This window comes from Dama dama, chromosome 33 (genome assembly GCF_033118175.1).
Source record: "Dama dama isolate Ldn47 chromosome 33, ASM3311817v1, whole genome shotgun sequence".
Classification (NCBI taxonomy): domain Eukaryota; kingdom Metazoa; phylum Chordata; class Mammalia; order Artiodactyla; family Cervidae; genus Dama; species Dama dama.
Window position 1 is genome coordinate 26,655,861 of NC_083713.1, and position 7,093 is coordinate 26,662,953.

At 42.1% G+C, this 7,093-nt stretch overlaps 1 non-coding gene and 1 pseudogene across 1 annotated transcript; both read right to left on the bottom strand.

Annotated features, from left to right (window-relative positions):
• Positions 1-737: 737 nt before the first annotated feature.
• On the bottom strand, positions 738-4,011 carry LOC133050996 (ferritin light chain-like; annotated as a pseudogene).
• Positions 2,400-2,507, bottom strand: LOC133051331 (U6 spliceosomal RNA). Its single transcript, XR_009691833.1, has one exon. It is a non-coding gene; the product is annotated as a U6 spliceosomal RNA (small nuclear RNA).
• Positions 4,012-7,093: the final 3,082 nt, after the last annotated feature.

Here is a 7,093-nt window from a genome sequence, read left to right on the forward strand (position 1 = left end):
CTCCAGGGTGGTTAAAAAGCTGAGTAGTGGCTGCAGTGGTAAAGAATCCTCCTGCCAATTCAGAACATGCAAGAGACGCAGTTTGATCCCTGGTCAGGAAGATCCTCTGGAGAAGGAAGTGGCACCCCAGGCCAGTATTCTTGCCTGGGAAATCCCAGGGACAGAAAAGCCTGGCAGCTGCAGTCCACAGGGGTTGCAAAAGAGTCAGAGATGACTTAGCAACTAAAAAACCAAAAAGTTGCAAAGAGACTTTATGCAGAAGTGCTGACATCTGAGAAGCTCCTCAAAGGCTACTAAGAGACAAGCTGGAACCTGGGCCCTTTACTGGAGTGCTTGCACCTGAACAAATGTCTCCTCCAGCAACAGAATGCAAAGTAACTATAAGGCATTAAAAATAACTGTACCCATGCACAGTTGGGGGCAAATTATGCACAAGAAGATACAAAAAGGCCAAAGCCCACTGCCACTTCGGAGGTTCAGGGAGCGAAAGCAGAGTACCATGCATGGTCCCTGCAAACAGCACCGTCAAGGGGGTGGGCAGACCACCTGAGCCACCCCTCCTGCCCCACCCTCCAATCTACCCCTATCCTCACGCCATTTGAGAGAGTAGCTCACCCTCCCTCCCCAGGAGTGAGCAAGGGCACATGTTACTTGTTTTCGTTCTCTCTTGCTGTAGCACGGATCCCAGCAAAGCCTTGCCCAAGTTTCCCGTCTGGCCTCTAATCAATTTCTGTTGATTAAAGAGTCCAAGGCCCCCGGGCTGGGCTCCAGAAGCCCCTAGTCCTGCTAGAGGGTGAGTGTTTGGAGGGGAACTCGTCCCGCCCGGCCTGGGGACCAGCCAGCCTGCGGAGGGGAGTCACGTGCTCGCCATCTTCTTGGTGTGTTTCACCTGCTCCCGCAGGACGCAGCTCTCCCCCAGGGCAGAGCCCAGGGCATGCAGAGCCAACAAGGCCTGGTTCCGGTTCTTCTTCATGAGAATGGCAACTCCCATAGCGTCCTGGATTTTACCCCACTCTTCTTGGGGCAGCTTCCACCCGTCCTGGAAGACAGCACGGCTGCTGCCTCGCTGGTTTTGTATTTTCAAGGGACCGCTGGGTGCCCTCACGCATCTCTTTGGCTGATTCGTGGGAAAAGTGGCCCCTGCCCTCCAGAGCCATATCATCTCAGTGGAAATAGAAGCCCAGAGAGAGGTAGGTGTTAGGGGACTGCGGAGGCAGGTTGACCGGGTGGTGGACTGCGGCCTCCACCTCTGTGGAATACTTCTCAAGAATCTGGGAACTCTTGGATAATTGGTTAATAAGGAGAGAACCTGAAAAAATGGTGTTGGCTGGCCCTGGTAGCTTAGGATAGTTGAGTGGTTGGTTCTGAAAGTTGTGACTGGGAAGAGGTTGGAGGGTGGTCGAGGTGTCGATGAAAGTAATAAACAATCCATAATAAGACTAGAAAAGTTTAATTTGAGCCAAGTTGAGGACTAGCCCAGAATTTTGCTTCCAAGATTACTCTGAGAAACTTGCTCTGGAGAAGCAGGGTTTTCAACATAGTTTTATATCTTGTCAAAACAAAGAACATTGAACAAGTCAGGGTTACATTTCTTCAATGTTTCAAAAAAAAAAAAAAAAAAAACAGGGAATTCCCTGGTGGTTCAGTGGTTAGGACTTCATGCCAAGGGCTCAGATTCAATCCCTAGTCAGGGAACTAAGATCCCACAAGCCATGTGGTGTGGTTAAAAAAACAAACAGAAAAAAGACAAGAAAGCAAAAACAGAAGAGAGCAGTAGGTACCCACTGGGAAGAGGGTCTTATCATCAAAGGAGAACCAGTGTCAGTGTCCAAGGACGAGTGGCGTTTAACCTTTATTTTTTAACATGGACATTATTTACTTCTGGTCAATAGGCCCTTTTCTTTAATAATTAAAGTAGTCGTACAATGTATGTTTGATAGGCCATAAGTAGGCTATTGCATTTAGCATAAAATTCAAATTAACTCATGTATAAACCAGAATGACTTCCCTGTATCTCGATATGTGAAAATTTCTTTTATCAGAGGCTGGAGGAAGGGGTGTCCCCAGGTCTGTTTCATCCAAACACTGTTAAGGAGGAGAAAGATCCAAGGGACGACCAAACACACTGCTGAGAGTTGATTCTTTTCTTTTTATGTATAAATGTATTCTTTTATGTGCTCCCAATGCAAGAGCTTTGGGATACATTTGTGTATAAACGTATTCTTTTTGAAAAATTTATTTATCTTTAATTGAAGGATAATTGCCTTACAATATCATGTTGGTTTCTGCCACACATCAACATGAGTCAGCCATCGGTATACACATGTTCCCTCCCTCTTGTACCTCCAGTCTGCCTCCCACCCCTCCAGGTTGTTACAGAGCCCCAGTTTGAGTTCCCTAAAAATATGGAATGCTTCACAAATTTTCGTGTCATCCTTGCACAGGGGCCATGCTGATCTAACTCTGTATGCATCCAATTTTAGTATATGTGCTGCCAAAGTGAGCCCTGAGAGTTGATTCTTCACTACTCGCATCTCTCACAAATTCATCCTCGTGACACGTTCCAGTCTTTTCATTACAAATCAGGTTGAATGATAAATCTCTGTATAATTTCTTTAAAAGATCTTTTCGTTGGAGTATGCAGGATCTTTATTTGCAGCATGTGGGATCTGGTTCCCTGACCAGGGATCAAACTCAGGCCCCCTCCTGCATTGGGAGCACAGAGACTTCGCCATCAGACCACCAGGGAAGTTCCTGGATAGTAGTTTTTACTTCATTAATGTAAAGCAAACCTTGCCAAACTTTTGTGGTAGACGTTTCAAAATAATTGTAAGTCAGATATGCAAAATCCTACTGAATTATTTCAGTTGAGGAATCAAAATTCAACCTCACTAAGCCAACCTTTGGAAAAGGAAATGGCAGCCCACTCCAGTATTCTTGTCTGGAGAATCTCCATGGACAGAGGTGTCTGGCGGGCTACAGTCCATGGGGTTGCAGAGTCGGACACAACTGAGCGACTAAGAACAAGCCAACCTTGGTCAGTGTGGACAACCAGTTTATCTGGATTATTTCACAGACCTCTCTAACAAGTTTCAGTGTTTCAATTACATAGCTTAAAGATCTATGACTAACATCCCTAGCCTCTGGAGGAATATGCTTTAGACACACCTCTAGATGGTTCAGGTAATTTCTGGTTCTGAAAGATCTAGATGCACAAGTTTTAGTGTTGACATCCTGTTATGAAATAAAGCTCATGGATATTCTTGAAGTCATAGGCTGGTTTTAGTAGTTTTATTTCCCAAAATGTATGTAAGTGGAGGCCAAATTCAAGTTCTTACCTTTCCCCAGACTCTTTCTTAGACAAGTCACAGTGGACATTGAGTGGTCTTATTCCATGAAAAGTTGGGAGATTGGTGGATCCTCTGGGACAAATGTTAGTGAGGACTTTGAAGTGTCAGACTCAAAGATTAAGGCTCTGACTGCAATACAGCCTAGGGACTAAGAACATGGGCTTTGGAGTTGGATAGACCTGGACTGAGGTCTGCTGCTTATGAGCTCTGTGACCTTGAGTGTTTTACTCAGCCTTTCTAAGCCTCATTTTCTTCATCTATACAAACAGGAGTTTTGTTTGGATTGAATAAGTAAACATATGTACAGTGTTTAAAACAAGGCTTTGAATTAGTGTTGCTGTTATTATTGGTCATGTTTCACATGCTAAATATATTTTATTATCATTATTCAGTTATATGAATTGTTTTCTCTGGAATTAGTTTTTCTCTTTTATGGTACTAGTTTTCCTAGACATCTCTGATCAAATTAGTTGTGTTAAAAAATAATTTATTTGTTTATTTTAGAGTGCGCTGGGTCTTCATTGCTCCGCGGACTTTTTCTCTCGTTGTGGTGAGCGAGGGCTACCCTGCAGTTGGGGAGCGCAGGCTTCTCATTGTGTTGGCTTCTCTTGTTGCAGCTCACCAGCTCTAGGGCTCGAGAGCTTTGGTAGTTGCAGCTCATGGGCTTAGTTGCTCAGTGGCATGTGGGATCTTCCTCGATCAGGGATCGAACCCGTGTGTGTCCTGCATTGGCAGGCAGATTCTTTACCACTGAACCACGAGGGAAGCCTGATCATTAGTTATTGTTTTTATGTAAGAATGAAGAATTAGATTTGACTCTTTTGGTTAGCTGTCATGGATTTTCTTTATTGTTGAGAAATAGATTTTTTTCCTGTAGCATACTTCCCTGAATAGGAAGACTCTATGGTAACCTCAAGTACGAGGAGGGACTAGTTGACAAGCACTCTTGCTTTAGATGCAGTTAACTTGTACACATGTTTTCATGGTGGACTCAGCCAGAACAGCAGAAGTAGAAATCTTGCCTTGGATTTTTTTTCTTTCTCATTTTGTGAAGTTATAACTTAAGATAGCTAATGAAAAAGTGTGCAGGAAGTGACCAAAAAGGTACTCGGGGAGCATAAGTTTTGCTACAGCTTGTGAGGCCAGTTATCAAGAAGGCCAAAATCAGGAAAAATTAAAAATTGACAGAAATCCTTTGATATTAGGAAGGGCATCTAAAGTATCACTGCAGCCTCTGAGGAGTTGTCAAAAATAGCAGGGAAAAAACTGTCCCCTAAGCTTATTATAACTTAGGGGACTTTAAGAGAAAGGAAGAATGATGTCACTGTGTATTCTGGGGATTTATCTTTACGTGGAAAGGTAATGCTTGGTTAGGCTCCTATGTCTGAGAATGAATCCCATGCTGAACAATGCCTTAGCACAGACCTGGGGAAGGCTTGAAGTTTCAGTCTTTCTTTATTTCTCTCCTCACTAGTCTCTGAAATGAAGAGTTAGAGAAGAGAGATTTACTTTCCCTGGTATAAATTATGATACCTGCCCTTATGAGGCAGAGGGAGATGTAGCTAGTTTTGGTTTTAATTAAGACCATTTGCTATTATCTAGTATGACAGGTGTTTTTTTTTGTCATTTATAGTTTTCTTTCAAAGAGAATGACCCTAGTGATAGGAGGGTCTTCTGTTTGCTCAGTACAAACAATATCTTCATTCCCAGTCAGAATGGAGATTTTTAAGTTTGGAGCTAAGAAGTAGGATAAAATTAAGTTGATCTGCATAAAGAAGAAAATGTGACTTAGGGTTCCTAAAGATTATCTGCAAACTGGAGGGGGTGGGGAGAACTAGGACTAGAAAGAGCAGAGCCTATGATACGCAGCAAAGAAGAAAGATTTGGAAGACAAATTATGTTCAATGAGGATTTTTTTTTTTCAAGAAAGATTTTTAAAAATGAAATACTGTGCAATTCTGGAATGAAACCCACTTCTTCCATCTTATCTGCCAAAAAAAAAAAAAGTAAATCTGCATTGTTGAATAATGCTCTGATTTCAGTGGATTTAGTTTTTAATGAAATAAAACATAGCGAACGATGTGAAAACACACATGGGCTAACCAGACACTCAGCTTTGGGGATAAAAGCATATCAAATACAACGGAAGACCCTCACTGAATATGAGTGGATAATTTATGGTGAAGGCGTAAAGGCTTCCAGTAACATATATATGGTATATTGATGAAGGGATGCACACATACATTTTTGTTCTAAAGAGAAAACTTCAGAGAAAAATACTCCCAAATCTCTTCCCTAAACCTCACAATATTTTGGCAAAATTAATCTCATGCTTTGGTTCCCAAACTTTTTTTGGTTATTTTTAGCTTTTTCCTCCTTAGGGACAATAAGACAGGCAGATAGTGAAGTCTCATAGTTAATAACATAGGCTTTGTAATTTTTTTTGTTTACTTTTTATTTATATTGGAGTATAGTTGATAGTTTCAGATGTACAGCAAACTGATGCTGTTATTCATATACATGTATCTTTTTTCAAATTCTTTTCCCATTTAGGTTTGTTACTTATTATTGAGCAGAGTTCCATGTGCTATACAGTAGGTCCTTGTTGGTTATCTGTTCTAATACAGCAGTGTGTACATACCAGTCCCAGACTCCCTAACTGTCCCTTCCCCCCTGCGCCTCCCCCCGTATAACCATAAGCTCATTCTCTGTTAGTCTGTTTCTGTTTTAACAGTATGCTTTGGAATCAGATACACCTGGTTTGAAACCCCACCTCTACCTTAATACTCCTGTATTGCAGGTGGATTCTTTACTGCTAAGCAACCAGGGAAGCCCCTTTTTTCTCTAGCCATCATCTTTTCTTGGTGCTCAATTTCCATGCCCCGTGTACGGATTTGATTCAGTTGCTCCAAAGCAGTTTTTTCTAATGACTAGGAGAACTCTGCACAATAGACCTATAACACAACTTCATATTTCAATTATCCCCATAACCCCTCCCCCCACAACTGTCTCAGTGTTGACTTAATGTTATTCATTTGCTTGTGTTGTTACTGAAAACAAACTCTTAATTAAAATGGCCCAGCATCACCTGGCTCACATAGAGTGCCGCAAGCAATAATCCCTAGTTTAATGTACCCTTTGGCTCATACCTCCAATTTAGTTTTTGAATCTAGGAATATAAATGGATTTCATAATGGCCTGTGAGCATCAGGTGACAGATTAGAATCACTAATGAAGAGCCACTTTCTTGGGAGGATTAGCATTGCGTGATTGTTTCTAGGTCCCATGGACTGAACATGTAATTGAACACCCAGGTCAGGCTAAAATAGAACTTCTTATGTGAATTATGTATGTATGACTTGTGTTAACACTTCTGTTTGGTTCCTCATCTATTCTTGAATGGTGGTGGTTTAGTCACTAAGTTGCTAAGTCATAGACTCTTGCGACCCTATGGACTGTAGCCCACCAGGCCCCTCCATCCATGGAATTTTCCAGGCAAGAATACTGGAGTGGGTTGCCATTTCCTTCTTCAGGGGATCTTCCCGAGCCAGGGATTGAATCTGGGTCTCCTGCATTGCAGGCAGATTCTTTACCAACTGAGCCACCAGGGAAGCCCCCATATATTCTTACATGTATGAACATTCTATCTGCTGGTAAGAAGCATGAGGCTTTTCTTCTGTTTTCACCTCCCCACTCTTTCATTCAGTAATTTGAAATGTTTTCTATTCCTCTGAAAATAACTT